Raw genomic sequence first — 17,846 nt, forward strand, 5'->3', positions numbered from 1 at the left:
TCGCGCCCGAATTGCAGACGCAATATTGTTTCGATTAAAAGATCGCCACGCCATGGCATTGTCGCGTCATTGATCTCTGAAATATACGACTTCATACCTCATGGCACCGCGGCCATTTATTCGCATCGCTGCGAAAGAAATGTGCTTCTGTCCTATTTAACCGGTTTACGACGTATCACGTGATAGGATAGATCATCCTAATGCACTACACGTGTACTGGCTTTCGAGCAAATTAAATCGCTTCGTTGCATGCCGCGTTAAGTACATTTGTTTGGAATAATAACTCTCGTGGACGTAAAATGTAGGTCGTGAAATGAGTGGAGAGTTCGTAAAAAAAAAGATACGGGAGAATTTATTAACGCTGCAATTTTTTTTTTCTACTCGCGAGATAGAATGCTTTTTTAAATATATATTATTTTTATAAATAAACAGATTTAATTTTAGTTATAATTGCTCTTGGGGCGTTAAATGCGATATTACTTTTGTATTAATGAAAACTCGGTCTTCTTTGATCAAATATCAAAATCATTGAGCAACTCTCCCCGCTCGAGATCACCGTTGTTTCGAGACAACGGCCTTTTGTTGCGCGTATATTTGTCGGCTGGCCAAATGCATCTGCTTTCACTTGGGAGATTCGCTGTACATGTCGTTTACATTATTCACGTTATATTCGCGTTTCCAGAAACGCTAGTAGCAACCGGTGTTGTCAGATTCTGTTAACGGCCCTATTGTAGATTCTGATATTTTGTAACGTAACTCGATGGATAACATTTTCACGAAACTTGAAGCGTTACATTATTCGCTTTCCAAAGAAAGAGCATTAAATTATTACGTGCTAGCTTTAACACAATTATTAAGTAAGTAATAATATTAGGTACTTTATTGGTTTTTGCGATATATATACAGTGGTATTAATTAAAGGCATTATGTTGAACTCCAAAAAAAAAAAACTTTAAAAAATTAATAAATAAAAATACTCTCTTATTAAATTTCGAATTATACGTATATTATACATATTTCGAAAATCCAATTACGCTTTATAAATTTATTGTTGTTTGAAATTATTACATATTTTACGTTAATTACTAAGTTTTATCTTTGTAAAGATCTTTTCGCAATACGTAAAATTTATACATTATCAAACTTACACGAAGAACATTAATAATTATTTCATAAATATTTATCCGAGGTCTTCTTTGAGGGGACAGCGAATGCTCGCTTGAATTTCTCGTTGAAACGCAAAGGCGCCAGAAATATGAATATCACATTATTTGCGACGCACATTTAAAGCGGTAAGCACGTGGTCGCGTCAGTTGAGAAATGGATTTCCGAGAATTCATCGCGTTTTTTTTTTTTTTTAATTCGGTGGCGTTCTCTCATACGATTTCTTCCGGCTATCACAGTTGAGATGTCGTAAGTGCTAATAGAAAAAAAAGCGCTGTTTCATCACGAGCTCGGTAGTAAACATAATTTCGTAGTGACGCGAGATATATATATGTGATGTAAACGAGATGGGATGAATCATTGGCTCCAACACTTGAGATCATCTCGCGTTCTCTGTGTGCGTTTTGTAGAATGAATTTATGAAGATGTTGCGGAAGATTTTACGAGCGTTTACTATTCGCAGATCTCGCAGGCGATCTTTAAACCCTAAATATTTTACCTCTGTTTGCTCTCGCGGTGTAAAGGGTCTCGCGAGATTCGAGAGATAATAATGAAGGGAATGGCTCTTTGTTTTCTTTCGCGCGAATTCACATTGGCCGTGCCGCGCGGCATTTCGCGGGGAAGCAGGAAATAAAGAAAATAGACCGGCCTGTCGGGAGAGTTCGCTAATGACCTCACTGCGCAGAAATGGTCTGCGAGCGTTGTGCGGTGAATTCCCGGGAATAGAAACGTCATCTACGAGAAAGTGCAAACCTCGTCAGCCCTGCATCCTTTCTGTTCTCCACCACACCTTCCTCTTCTCTCTTTCTCTCTCTCTCGTTCTTCTTTTTTCATTATTCCCGCGTTTCTCAAGAGATTCCTCGCAATTCGCTCTATTCGAATCACTTGATCGAGCATCCGAGAAACGTTCGCATTTTGCAAGACTCATAATTTTACAATATCATACCGTGAATCCGCTGATATTTACTTCTGCGAAATTCATTTTTAAGGGAATTCCTTCTCGAGATAAATACGCTTTCAAACTTCGAAAAAGGATTTAATATCAATAGCGGCGGAAATTACGATAAGCTTAATTTCCATTTATAGTGATTGAAATCTAAATTTTTGGGTGGCTATAAAAATGTAAGATAGTCGTTTCTATTTTCTTTTTTAGCAGAGCGCATATTCGGCAGTTACAGTTTATCTCACCGAGATCCGCAGAAGATCGTAAGGTACACTCCGGACCGTTTCGTTAACTGGATACGAGGGTTTTACGACTTTTTTTTTACGATTGACGTCATTATTTTATAAAAGCCCGTACTTCGAACGTCGGCACGTCGTGAACTCTCATTACGTTGGCGGCACACACGTGCGCGCGTATACGCACACGTGCTCGTGTATACATCTCGCGACAACGAAGGATTAGAGGACGACAAATTCTTGGCACCGTGACAGACGCGCGAATGATTTTGCTGCGCTGAAAGCGGAAGCGCAGAAATTTGCTGACGCAATTCTACTCTGTGTCAAATAAACGGGCGGCTTTATTCCAAATCGAATCAGGCAACTTTATCGAACGTTAACGCGAGTGAAAAATGAACGCACGTATCTTGGGCAAGGGAGTCGTAAATATACAAGCTGAAATAAAGAGACGCATTATTTCACAGCCCGGAATATAATTCGCGCGCGGGTCGTTATGAATATAATTGCAAGTTTTATAATCTGACTTGACGTGCACACGCACTTTGCATTTGTTTCGCACGATTCGCGGCGAAATTCCTTCCCCAAGAGTCGGCTTTGCGCGATACGGAGCATTGAGAAACGCGCGTGACGCGCCATCCGTCAAGGAGCGACAAATTTCTGGCACGATGACAAAGTGTTGTCGCGCATTCTTGCCGTTTCCGCGAAATCATAAAACACGAGTACGTCGTAGGACTCATTGTCGTTATCGTGCCAATTCGCGGATAACCGAGCGCGATATCCCTTGCGGAAAAAAAAACCGCTCGCGACGCATACGCGACGTCCGATCATACATTCGGCGAGGTGGGTGTAAAACGAAAATTGCGACACGCGTAAGTGTACGCTGGAAAGCAGATATGACGTTTGCTGCGCCGACAGTAGCTAGCGAACGTAACTTTGAAGTCGTGTGCGTCGAGTTTCACATGTGCCGCATGTACGTACCCCGCCGGCCGGATTGCCGAAGACCGATTTCCCCCCCGTTCTCTCATTTTCTGCCTCTGCCGCCTATGGTTACGTACGCTAGCAGCTGTCGCAGAAAATGCCATATCTGCTTTTCGGTGTACGTGCGTTTTCCAACAATCGTTCGTGTGCGCATTGCGTCGAAAGTACGCCAGTTAATTTACCGTCGGCGAAAGCGTAATTATAGCATTGCGCCGTTTGCGTGCCGCAAATCTGTCGAGTTCTAACAATAAGAGCGGACATAGTGTTGTCTACTAATGTATATTTTTCTCTGTGGTCTTGTATTAGCAAATGAAACGCTGTCTCTCTTTTTATTTTATTTTATTTTTTTTTCTCTTTTTAACGTTAGAAATCGGTAATAAAAATTAGGCTAATTAAATGTTGCATTATTGATACAAATCATTACATTTGTTCTGAATTTCATTTTTGATGTTCAAAATCTATAGCACTTAAATTAAGTTTAAAATAATTTTTTTTTTTTAATTTATCGTGACATTTGTCGCGTAACTATTGTATTATTTTATATATATTAATTGGATTTAAATGCGAACAGAATAACAGGATTCATATCTCGCATAAATCAACAAATATATTTGTATGCATTCACGAATATATTAATGCGCCCAGATAATTCATACAGTATAATGTGCTTGGCAGACCATGTGATATGATAAATATACGAGATAATGGTAACTAACGCGCGTCGTAAGTCTTATTTTTATATACGGTATTTAAGGGTCAGTGGCGCTTAGAAAATCTTGGCTATGTAATTTCTGCGAATTATTTCAAGCAGATGCATCGTGAGTAATGCACTCAAAATAATTCGTCGCGCTACTCGCTGCGCAATATTGAGCCGAGCTAACATTCAACCGGACTGGACGATCTTTATGCAGATTCGGGAGGAAAAAAAGTTCAATTTAGCTGGCGCCTGACTCCACTTTCTGTGTCACGTAAGAAAAGGGAAGGAAAAAAAAAAATAATAAAAAGTGACGCAGAAGAAACTCGCTAACAAAGTATCGAGTGATTTAATGGCTTACGAGATTCTCGAAATACCAAGTCCCGAGCTACCTCTCACGAGTCTATTTTTTTTTTTCTTTTTTTTTTCTTTCTTTTCACTGGCACTGTCGAAAGCGCGATGAATCAAGGCGAGGTCATTTGCATTCATCATTGCTGCGTTGTGCGAGCTGGTCAGAGCAAACCCGCGTTCGTATTTTCGGACTCGGCGCGCTCGACCATGTGGAAACGAAGTTAACGATCGCGTCGCTGAATTATGTGTACGGTTGTCAGGCGAGCTGTCAATTTTGAATAAATCGAGGAATTTTGCACGCCTTCTCCCGGTACGCTGTAACGTATTATCGATTTTAAACGTCATCTCTATCCTTTAACTAGTGTTCTGGTAAACGATCATGCACGACTGATGCTGGTCCCGCTGAACGATATATTAAATTCAAGTTTGTAAGTTCAAAATTTGGCAGCGATGACAGATGATAACTGTTTGCCAGGAATAGTATGTCTCGTACTTTACGTGGACATTTTAAAATATTATCCTAACACATCTTGCTTAACGTGAAAGAAAGGACAGTATTTTTTTTTTCTTTTTTTTTGGTATATATTAGCGTCCAGTTATTTATACGAAAAATATTTAAAATTATCATGTAGCAGACAATTAAAAATTAATAGTCCCGTTTATCAACTTTATCAATTTTTATTATTAGTAATTGTGACTCGTTCAATTCCGAGAGCTTAAAGTTTCACATTAACCGTTAATATTAAATGCAACAAATTATTTGATAAATCTAAATGACTCTTGCTCGTATATGATTGTTCTTTTTTTTTGCGAGGGGGAGGAATTTAAAACAAACTAAAAATGTACAGGCGTAATTAGTAAACTTTACATTTGTAGCAACACTAAGTGAGATTAAATGTTTTCTTTGGCACGAGTAGAATAGCTCCCAAAGAGAGCGCATGTAATAAAGAGAATTGTGTGCACTCCGTGACGGGAGGTATTCCAAAATTGATCGCATCTGCCTAATCGCCTATTTCCATCCTTCCTGGTGACTCGTCGATGCTTTCGGTCGTCCGCACTGCGCGGCTCGAACGAGATTTGGCGAATCTCCAAATTGTGGCTACCGTACACACATCCAGCCACTTTGGACCGTACACCCGGTCTATTTTAATGTCGGGTCGTCGATTAATCATTAGCTTGCTGTCGCGACGAGTCTACGGTAGTGTCATCGTTTTCTATGATCTCTTCATGAAAAAAGAAAAGGAGAGAAAGAGAAACAGAGAGAGAGAAAGAGAGAAAGAATAGAACTCTCCTCGATGAAAGCGAGACATACATTTTTTTGTTCTCCAATGTTTTCTTTCATTATGAATTATCTGATACTTCGAGACTAATAGAATCGTGACTGGTTTTAAAATACTCAGCGAGTGTTGGACTTTAAATCTGGTTTTCATAATGCTGCATTAGAAGACGGCGCGTTTATTAATTAAACGCCGTTTGATACATTGATTTTGACGACGATGTCCTTTTTCCGCGAAAGTCGTCGCTTGAAATTAATTGCAAGAGAATTACGTAGAGTATCAAAGTAACGGGAATTGGATTCCACGAAAGGGACTCGTGAAAAATTAATGAATACCTGTTATTCAATACTTTGGTAATTAGATTTTTGTTTAGGGAAAGTCGACGAAATTAATTGCGCCTACTTGAAATTTTATTACGGGTACGAAAAGAGAGTATCAGGGTGTAACGCGTAAACCGTCAACTACTCGTCTATCTTTTATTAGCCGCTATTAATCGAATTTAATTCGCATGCGAATCAGTTGCCTACGACTATCGGGCATGAAATGAAGCAATCGGCTTTGTACCGTTACTTCGCATTCCCCTATGACACTTGCACTTATGGTAACCGCAGTTAATTCCGTATGCCACAACATTGCTCATAATAGTATTCGTAGACGCACTCCGAGTGTGCATTACGATCGCACTTATGAATTGCGTGTCGCAACAACACTACCACGCAACATTTACATTCAATAGTTTTCTTGGACGGTTTTATATGCCTTTTTCTCTCTTCATCACCGCGACTGTCATCTTTTTTTTTTTATTAACGCATACATTACTACTGCGGATCGATTACCGCTTGAGATAATCGCAGTTAATCTCCACAGCCGGATAACGCGTGAGTGTGCGTGAACACAGTTTATGAAACCTATCGAGAACGGACTACTGTGCGATACTCGCATAAATCGCCGCTTAATGGTAATCCCATCTTGAAGATGATAACCGTCTCTAATCTCGCGATCGCTTCATGCGAGGTGAATTATACGTTGTACATATCGAACAGTATTTTCGTATTAATTAATTGAGCAAATAAGAGACGTTCGTGACTGTGTAAGCCAGTTCGCCAGAAACATGCAAATGTTCAATTGTAATATAATAAATCCTACACGACCTTGCGTTTAAAGAATAAACTTAAATCATGAATTTTTTTTTTCGCAAAAAATATGTTTAAAAAAATTGTAATTAACCAAAAAAATATATGGCGTGCAAAATTTTGATAGCAGAGGGTTTCGGTATACTGCCGAAGTAAGTATAGTCACGTCACATTTATTTAAGAATTATTTATGAATTAAATTTATTTACTGATTAGAGACTTATAAAATGAATTAAACATTTAAAATTATTTTACAATTTTTCTAGTACTCAAACCATTATAAAAAAAACAAGAAAAAATTAAAAAGTAAAAGAGCTGAAAAAGACTTAATTTTTGAGGAAAAAAAAATTTATAATTTTACAAGCATAAGTATATGTTGCCAATTTACTTACATTTGTATCTTCCGGTTAGATTAGAGTTTGAATGTATGTATGTAAAGAGATTATGTTCCATCTTTCCGTCCTTCCTTCTTTCCTTCCTTCCCTCCTTCCTTCCTTCTTTCTGCGGCAGTTTCTGGATTATCCTGACGTGTTGTAGCACTTGACATCACTCGACACTGTATTACACTTCACTACGACGCTTCTTATCCGCGGTCAAAAATACGTGTAATTGCGGAGCGATTAGAAACACGTCCTCGCGCCCGAGTCTCCGCAACTAGACTGAAGTGGCCGTTAGAGATTTCGGTCCTTGCAGAAAAAGAGAGTACCACGAAGAAAGTGAGACAACCGATAGAGTCGATCGTCAATTGACCGTTGTCCTTCTCGCTCGCAGTTCTCGAAGCACCCAAGCTCAACGCCGAGGCGATCTGTTTACGTTTTTTTTATGCGCCCGGCGAGCTCGGCGAGCTCGAGACGTTCTCTACGCGTATCTCGAGTTTTAATTTATTCCCCGAGTACAAACGGATACGTTCTGTATTGATTTTGAAGAGAAGCTCCCGATTATATCTATACGTATAGGTGAAAATAATTCAGAAGACGCGTATCGCGGCTATCAATCATAAATTTTGCAATCAATCACGCCAATCTACTTTGAATTGTTATCTCGATTTCGCGACGTTAACTGTAGCACATGATGCAAGTAATACAAATGACACATCGCATGATAAACGTCTCATTGCCAGAGTCGAGCTTGATAATCTTCGATTGCAGATAGTTACACTTGATTACTTATTTTTATTGGAATCCTTTTTAGCGTAATAATACTTGGCGATTCCCGGGAAGGTCGCTAAACGTCGCGGAGCGATCGGTTTTTCTTCGGCGCGACCTTTGAAATATCGCAAGTAAAAAACGCGCGTGATTTTTATGCGCCAGCAGCATCCGAGTTTTGCAAGGTGCACGGGGGAACAAATACGATCGCCTTGACTTCGGCTTCTGATCAAGGAAGTCAGGGTATCTGCGTGGCAAAATAACGTCTTAACTCAACTTTCGTGGAAATCGCCGGTACTGTTGTTTCCCTCATTATCGTGGGCATGTTCCGCGAAGAGAGAAACATGCTGACCGCAAGCGGTGTAAAACCTTCTTCGCGTCGACTTTGCCATGAATTGAGTCATTCGATTCGATCTGATTTGCGAGCGCTCGCCGGTATTACGTTACAGGCGATATATAATAACCGCGTCGCTCGACAAATGCTCCAGTTGGTAATTAACGCGTCATTAGTATACATTAAACGATTTAAGTTTTAAAAATCTCCTTCGCGAGCCAATATTTGAAGATAATCGTAATTTGAAATTCAATTATTGGAGCAAGTGAACATCAGCGATTGAAGCTAATCTAGTTGACTGTTTAATTAATACTCGACTCGTTCAGTTGATTAATTAATATATAATTTTGTTTGTGTGTTAATTTGAGATAATTATACGTCGTACTTTCGTAATTATATAGCCACGGTTATAATTAGGATGTGTTTGTAAATATTCGCGGTACTCTTACTAATTAATCGACGTAACTCAAATTTACATCGCCCGCGATTCTGAAATTACTAGCGCGGCGCAATTGCAAAAGAATTACGATTAATAGCTGAAAGGTTCGCGATCATTTCCATTTCCATTACCAGACAGATAGGCCGTATCGAATAGATGTTCTCGTTGCATCAGTCACTTGTAACGATATCGTTATCGCTTATATGTATAAATCTGCAATCGTATGTACACATACGTACCGTTATTATTTTTCATCTTACCGATAAAATTATTAACATTATGACTTGCATTATCATCACGCATAACAAAGAAATTTCCAATGTATCGTCAAGCGTAATAATCTTTAATTACAAATTTCTTTGTGCACCCCAGCGGTAAGTGGGGTGTGTAGAAATATATGTTAAGCAGTTTTCCTTCTTCTTCTTCTTTTTCTTTTTTTTTCTTTTTTTTTTTTTTTTTTGTTTAATATCGCGCCAGGAATTATTATCGCAATCGAGAGTTGAGTACGGACGCTTATTACTCTCCAGGATATATTAGACAGACTATTAAGTAACATTTTGTAAGAAGTCAAGTCATAGGAATATCTACGATAGGAAAATCTGTGCCGGGCGAATAATGCGCGCTACCTCACGCTCGCACATGCTACTCTCTCCTGGAAAAGGTTTTCGAGTGATTCGAGCTTACGTAATTCCTTTATAGGCCGGTCGGATCGGATCTAAACGGATCTAAAGCTGACTAACCGCGGGTTTCTCGTGAAAGCGATGTTTTTTTCCAAGTATTATAATCTTGGCTGCACCGCAGAGCCAGTCATGGGTCTGCTATTTCCTCGCGCAAATATCGCAAGGTATCACTGGAACGTATACGTGATTACGTATCTACCCACCTGCCGCCGTGCGACAAGTGACGCCTACGTCTAGCTAATTTTAAATTGGGATATATATTGTAAGATTAAGAATCATATATTTTTTTTTTTTGTTACAGATCGACGCAGCTGCATTCACTGCTGTCAACAAATGTGTCGTCACCGCCGATATTATAATAATTATACGAACCGCAGCCGGTTCGTCGGTCGTTCCGGGAGTTCCGCAAAAAGATTTATGTTTTAAGAGGGTTTATTAATTTATCCCGTTTAATTGCTAACAGTCGCCAAGAATCTGATTGAACGAGTTATTCGAAATTAATTCTTTTTATTGACGCACAGATTGCTCGTCGTTTCAATCATAAGTAATCGGATTGATCGGTTTTAAATTAATCGTAACCGGAATAGTAATTCCCACGATCTTGTATTGGAATTCCGCAGCTTATTCCTCGGAACGGACGATCAGATTGAGTGAATCGAAAATTACGTAAAAGCACTCGCCGCCGTTGAAATGATGTGACGCAATTAAAATCATCTGCGCGTGAAAATTTCCACGAGGATCATCGCACTTGCACCTCGATATTAAATAGCGTTAGATTGTTCGCGGAATCCCCGTCGTTGTCCCGAAGCGCGGTTCTAGGAGGATTATTCCTAGAAGATTCACGCGTGATCCGAGAGCGATTTAACGTGACTTCACAGGTCTATTAATCGAAATGACCGAGCCGGATCGCTGATTCGCGGAAACCTCTCGTCTTCCTTTAATGAAAAAGCCACCGTTTCAAGGTAAACGTTGTGATAGTCGCGGAAGAATCGTCGTTAAATGTTGCGAAGTGAACCGGCGAAGAAAAGATGAGAATAATCGCTGCGTTTTATATGTTTAATTAGACAGTACAGAGCGCGCGTTATTTACTTTTGTTTCTTCTACGTAAAAAAAAAGAAAAAAAGAATTAAATTTATTCAGCCTGGAATACATTCATACGGTTAAGATTTCCCACGAGGTAGAATCTGTAAGATTTCTATTCGCATGTCTAGCAAGCAGATTAATACGAAGCATCTTGTCTCGTCACGTCGCCGAGACCTTGGTACATTCTAAGCAAGGTTACGGCATGGTCGGTTTTGCTGCACAAGCTGCATCGCGGTGGCGCGATTTATACGACTCGTGTCGACGATATCGCGAATGTAGATGTAGATCGTGGACGAGCCGCGCTCGGCAAGCGCCGTTCATTTAGAAGACCTGTTTCGTTTCCTTCGAACGTTGCCGATCTAAGGCGGTCGATAACCCGCGCTCAGTCTAATTACAATGGAAAAGCGGCTCCGTCGTGCGTATCTGCTCGCGCCATCATCGGAAAAGAATTCCCTGTATTCCATTCCTTCCCACGAATGCGCGATCACAGATACCTATCACCGCCGCGCCGGTGCTCGCTATGAAAAACTGCGCAACGCCACCGGCACGACACGCGTGTTAATTAATCACGTTTAACCGCATATTTATGCGAGCTCGCGTCGCGATTAATGTCAGAGGGATCGCGGCGCGATGGATAACGGAAACGGCTAGAATAATAATTACCGCCTGCGCGCCGTGACATTTCCTTCCCGCGTGTCGCGCGACATGCGGTCCATTAATGGGAGAAAGGACGTTGGGATTAGGACGCGACGAGCGATTTTTAATTAGAGACCATCGTGCAATACTCGCGCGCAGCTTGAAATATTGGAGCGATTTTAAAGCCAGGACTTTTCACGTATGCCACGGCGAGGCGCAACAACGCGGCTAGCGTACTCGTTTCCGCCCGCGGCGAATTTTGACCGGAGTCAAGTGCGCCATGTAATTTGGGCGATCCGATAGCGTTATCGAAACTGTCATATTACACTCGTTGTCAGATATCGTACATTATTGCGTTACCAGACTTGCGTGGCACCTACGATAGAAACTTTTCCCTCGTTCCCGGAAGCAGATAAAAAATCGTTAAAAATATCGACGACATATTATTCTCGCGATTAAAAAGGCATATAATATTATACTTCCTAAAGATATTTACTATGTCCGGCTATGGCGTGACGCGATAGAAGTTCGATACTGATTAACTTTTTATCGGCGTCGGGTTTCGATTCATAGAAACATCTGCGTTGTCTGTAGATTACGTTTTGTGCATCGCGCATCGAGATTCCGAAGGGAAAACGTCGTGAAAGCTTAGACGAGTTTGACGCGGGAAAGTGAAGGAACTTTGGGAAAGACACCGAGAGGTGCGGAGGAATGAGAAAAGCGACAACGAGACGCAGGCGGAGCAAAAAGAGGTCCAAGTACAGTACAGCCTGTACACGCGAGTCTGATAAAGCTGCTCGTAATAAGAGCCGGCAGAAAGTTAGCTGAACCGTGAAGCTGAGGCCGAGGAGGGCCACGGTGGCGAGAGTTCCAGGAACATCGCGTTCTCTCCGAGAACTCCATACACGAGATAGAAACCCGCGGGCCTGCCTCTCTTCTCCCGACGCTTCTTTTGCTCCTTTCTCTCCCACCGTTCGGTATCTCGCTCGCGCGCGCCGTGAAACTTTGCCAGACCGTTTAATTCTTGCCAACTAGAATCGACGTTCTTGAAAAGAAAGGGTGCTGTTTCACGCGTTAATCGACGGCTTTTATCCGCCCGACTCGCGATAAAGGGGCGGGAATTGTTATTGGAAGTTCGTCGGACGATTCCGCGGAGAAGCAGAATTTTGCTGAGCTGTTCCCCGCTTTCTCCCTATCGTCAAAAAATATAATCAGTTAATAAATAAATAAGCAGAAATAATTAAGATATATTTTAGAGAGTGATGATTTATTTAGTGTACGCGGTGCCACGAATTTGTAACTTTAAAATAAATTTTTGTCGTTCTAATTGCGGAATGTAAGCGACTGTAATTGTAACGAGGGCGATCGAGTCAGTACTTCGCGAAGGCGCATCATCGTCGCGTACCAAAGTACCTACGTTTTTAAGATCATGTAACATATGATGTATATAATAGGCTATCGTTTTATACTTTGTCACACTTCGTTGTTCGTACGTGGATGAATCTTTGCCGACAATAACCGGGATCATCGTCCTCGTTTCAAGTATCAAAGTATCAACGGAGGCGCTCTTTTGTCGGAGGCCATCTTTGATTCGTTCTCAGAATTGAAAGAGCCAGCAGGCAGGCGTCTTCCAGCACCGGTCCTCGTCCGCGAAGTAACGCTTTACCGTTCCTTTCTCCTCTTTCTCAACTTCTCATGTTGCTTCTTTACTTCTCATTATTCAGAATGAGCCTCGGTTCTTTCTCTCCACCTCGCCTCTTTTTCTCTCCGTTTTCATTTGCATTTCGGTCCATACGTATCGCCTCGTTCGTCGCATTTATCTGCACCTGATCATTTAATTGTTCATGATACCTTTTATTTTTTTTTTATTTATGTTTCAACTCGTAATTTTGTAAAATAAAATGTCGCTGCGTATAGATTTTTGTCTAAAAGCAATCTTTTAATTAAACTACCGTTTTCATTTCCATGCGGTTAATATGACTTATTCATCTCGTTAACGACTGTTTTGCAATTTACTTATCGTTTGAAGAGTCATTAAATATCGATGTACGGCCGATTCATTCTTGGAAACGGCGCAATCAGCAGGCGGTCATCTTCCGCTGATCCTTCTCGACGTTCCTCGTTCTTCGTCTCTTCGGGAGAGCCCTTACCTTCTGTTTTATTTTACCTTACTCTTTCACCAGCTCATTCTTTCTCCTTCCTCCCTGCTTCTCTTCGATTCCTTTTATAACCAAAGCGCACATTCATGGTTCCGCGAAACCGTTGAACCAAACCATCTTTCTTGTCCGTCGATTTTCTTTAGCTTGTGTGTGTCGTGCGTTGTAAATTTGCCAAAACGCTTTCGATAACAATATTCGATCCACGACATTATTTTTCACAAGGCTGATTTATTCAGTTGCAATTTTGCAAATTAATTAATTTTTCGGAGCAAGAGGATAATTATTCTTGTTTAGTAGGTGCGAATGACACGCGACATTCTCTGCTCGAATTAACATGTCACTTCTGGTTCGATCGTACTCGATTGGGTCTTTTCGTCTGTTATTTTGCGCTGTAAAGTGTGATGTTATGGTCCCCATTCGTGAAAATTTGAATTGAATCCCAAGTTCAAGGACCCCGAGATATCCGGTCATTGTCTGAATCGAATGATAAATCGTATGACGAAATCAGTGATTATATTAAAACTTAAATTTTACAGAAAACGTTTCCCAATTGATAAATTATTTTCTCAGCCTGACAAGTCTTTTTTTTTGTAATAACGTAGCGTATTTTTAAACTTCGCTGTATTTTCTTTACACTTATCTCCATATCTAATTAAAAAGTTACTCTGTAAAAGTAAAAAATTATACTATTTTACCGTAATACTTTTCTCTAGAAAAATTTCTAAATCGTACGATTCGCCTGTTTTAAATTGAATGCACATCATCAAATTCCTTTATTAATCGACGAAATCGAGGAAAAGGTGTACGCGGACGCGCGTGCACGAATATATGTATGTTACATACCTACGTAGTGCGATCTCAGCATTGGTCGCTGGCAAGGGCTATTTATAACATTCCCGGTGACACGGGATGTTACATAAGCTTACATTATTCATATCGCGCTTTTATGCTTCCTTCGTTACGCGCGCACGCGTGCGTGCGCGTGCGACGAGCCGACGACAGAGCGAATCGCCGAGTATGCGTGTACTCATTTACGTACGTACAAAGAGCTTTGCCGGTTCGTCGTTTCCTCTTTCGAAGATCGCCGTAAAAAAAATTTATTTAATTTGCTATTCTCGACATCTTAAATCTTGGCGTATCTTAACTTATTCTCACGTTAATAAAATAAAACGCTGGTCAGCAGGTAATTTTAGAAAATACCTGCCATCAAGTGGCAAATAAATTTATTACGTTATAAAAGAGCTCCGCGATTTTGACGTACGATTAAATTGCACTTTCTTATTTTATAAAAAGAAAAGAAAAAAAAAATTTAATCAAAAAAATAATAGCACTCATCTGGTTAAATGTCCTTCTAATGTGTAACACGATGTCCGATGGACTTGTACATAAAATCGTTGGTCGGAACAGTAATTAGAAAAGAATTGGATAAAAGTGTTTAATATTGAACACCGCTATTTTATCGCGAAGCTATTTTATACTTCATCATTTAACAAAGTGGAGGATCTAAAATATTATACGTCGTGATAAAATAATTTTATTAAGCACCTATAACGAGATTTCTGCGAGTTCCGCGAAATATCGCATATCGATTCTGCTCGCGAACGAAATAAGAACGCGTTTTATTAGAACAAAGAATAGCCGGGGTATTTTCTAGGAGCAGGAATTTATTTGATTACGATGTGTAGCACGAACGCCGCAGGGGCGGGAGGGTTTCGTTTAAACTGACGACAGAGAGGAAATGAAGTTGCGCGAACTAATCGGGAATTCTTTGGGCTTTTAACCTGAATTATGCCACGAGGAAGTCTATATAGGTACGCGCGCAGCGGGAGTCGAGATAAAATCGGTCCCCGATACTTCGCGGAAAGTTTTAATACGCCGAAGAAATAAGGGAGGCGTTTTAATAGACGGTAAGACGGAAATGAAATTATGTGAGGTAACTCGCAGTCGAGATGCCGCTCGTTTTATTTATCTTATCCGGTACGATCGCGAAGAACATGCTCTATTGCATAATTGACACTCTATTGACATTTTTGCGCCACGTAGGTACATCTTGAGTGGCTGTTTAGAGAGGAAGCAGCGAACGAGTTTAGAACGAAAGAATTATTTTTTTCTGGCCGGGTTCTGCATTTTTGATTTACAAGATAATGAATAAAATGATTTTGTTCATGCTATGATATCATTTAGCTCTAACGATAATTACGTTAATTTTTTGACCATTAGCTTAGCCAATAATAAAAGCTTTGTAATTACACGTCTCTGGAAATCGTTATTAATCCGACAATGAATATTACTTGTGCGAATTTATAATTTACATGTCAATCAATAATAATTAATACCGCCTCGCGAGTAAATCATCTTCATGTTGTGATATTTACGCTAATTTAATAATTTAAACGTTCGCTAATTTCTGATCGATGTAGACGCATGTCATAGCGTTTCGTTAATATTGGCACTTGCATAAAATAATCGAATCGTAAATATACATGCGGTATAATTTTTTTCATGTCTCTTGAGTAACTCGCGTCTGTAACGATAATTTATACGGAAAGGCACGCGATGTGTACGCTGAAAAAAAAAGTGTACTAATGGCAAAACTGATAGACACGCCAACATTCCGAAATGTGCGTGATAAACTGCTGTTTGGAATTTCGTATTCATTCCTCGATTCTTAAAGTTGTGGGTACAAAGTTAATAAATGTAAAAGCTAGTAATGACGTTCGGCACAAGCGCGGATTACGAGTTTAAAATGTGACTCCCTTAAAATCAGTCCCGTAAAAAAAATCCCGTCTAAGAGGAAAGTCTAAGAGGAAGAAAACTTGAAAGTTTTTCTACGTTCATAAAAAATGACTTCGTAAAAGTATTCAATATGCGACTAATTGGCAGTTTAGCGAGATATTAAACTTGTCGTTGCGAATTTTGTAGGGCGCAAAAAAAAAATTGTAGAAAGTTGAATAAGATTGGGACAGAAGGCGTGACGGCGTTTGTAACGATGTAAATAAAGCGCGAAAGACCAGTTCTAGCGTTATGAGCGATTCCAGGTACAATTAGAGCAATCTTGGCAACTGTTATGTTCCGTTCCCCGGGAAGCTAGACACGCACGGAAGAAGTAGTATGACACGCATTGTCGGAAGAGAGGAAAAAAAAAAAGTTAGCTCATATAAGCGTTGTACGACGTGTCTGTTGGTATCTCGCGTCACTTCCTAAGTAGATTTGCGCTGCACCTTCCGTGCGATAACTTCATTTCTGCGAGTACGATTCTTTTATCATTTATTTCGAGTTCCGCGGAAGACTACGTAAAGTTCAACCGAATTCTCGCGAGCGGAAGCTCGTAAAAATCAAAAATTCGTCACCCGCGGCTTAGTGCGTCGCAGGATTTTTTTTCCTCGCAGACGTCACGCTTGCATGCCCGTGTGTGCACGCACCACACGCAGCTTCCTGCGACGCCCACGAACGGTCACTTACAATTAGCGTTCGAGTCAAGTATGTGACTCGTCACGGGCGCAAATTGCGTACTGGCAGTCGTAACTGCCGCGGCTGAATGGGACTTAATGGTAGTGGCGGCTTAATTCATCAAAAAGGATCTCTCTCTCCTTTTTTTTCCCCTTTATTTCTTCCCTTCGGTGATATCACGCGGTGCTTAATGGGTGTCTGTGTCCCTTGGTACACAAAAGTGCCGTGTTTCGCATCCAGGCCTATTTGACTTTACCCCGCTCGCACAAACGGAGCCGAGTAGACGATCAAATTACACGTTACTACGGTTCGTTGAATGCGCGATCGTTGCGAGACAAAACAAAAATATACATATGGAATGAGATGAAGTGCATCAACGAAATTGCCTTATATCGATAAGACCGAATAATCAAAATTAAATTAATGTATCGCTATATCCGTTGTCCGCAACCATGACGAACTCGTTAATTACACGCAAGTCATACGTCGCGATAGGCATCTCGGACCGGCGAGTATAATTTTCACCTCGTTAATTATTTATTTAATATAACGCGAATTTTTTTAACGCCGGCTTCTTCGGTATCTCGAAAGAGCATCAAGGCTAATGGCTCGCCTTTTCCGCTTCATGGATCATTAAACCGTTATTAGCAGCGATTTTATTTCCATCTCGATCTTTGACATTAACTCGAGCGATGACTGCATTTACTCGTTTTCTTAATAATTTATTGCGCTGATCAAACGTCAACATTTCTCGAATTGAGATTCTCCGAATTTATTTCGGTCAAGGGGTAGCTGCGTAATATCGGGACAACGTCCTTTCTAAAATTACTCATTAGATTATGTACTGTCAATTCAAATACGTCGGATATCTTATCGGTATTAATTCCGTGTTTAACAATTTAATATTAAAATAACTTTACAACTTCGTACGTGTCGCGAATGCACCGGGAAACCAAGTGCATGCAATTATAGGCTTCTGGCAGGGCAGAGTGACCGGCGAAACCAATTTGCGGTTATACTTGGAATTCATGAATGAGGCGCCACGTATAGTAGATTCCGCCTCAATGAGGTCTCCGTATCGGACAAACTGGTAATCGTTGTTGTACATTGACATTCCGGAATTTTCAGCGTCGTTTCTTAGACG

At 40.4% G+C, this 17,846-nt stretch overlaps 1 protein-coding gene across 2 annotated transcripts in view; it reads right to left on the bottom strand.

The window, feature by feature from the left end:
• The window catches only part of Shn (zinc finger schnurri), a 113,389-nt gene that overhangs the window by 54,994 nt on the left and 40,549 nt on the right, over positions 1 to 17,846 (bottom strand). Inside the window, exon 1 of one of the 2 annotated variants that reach the window (XM_070663179.1) lies at positions 7,169 to 7,483. The exons of the other annotated variant lie outside the window; for it this stretch is intronic. The gene's annotated coding sequence lies outside the window, so the exon portion shown is untranslated. Of the gene's footprint in view, positions 1 to 7,168; positions 7,484 to 17,846 lie in introns of those variants that run through there. 2 annotated transcript variants of the gene reach the window in all.

Source organism: Cardiocondyla obscurior, linkage group LG11 (assembly GCF_019399895.1).
Source record: "Cardiocondyla obscurior isolate alpha-2009 linkage group LG11, Cobs3.1, whole genome shotgun sequence".
In the NCBI taxonomy this organism is placed as follows: Eukaryota; Metazoa; Arthropoda; class Insecta; order Hymenoptera; family Formicidae; genus Cardiocondyla; species Cardiocondyla obscurior.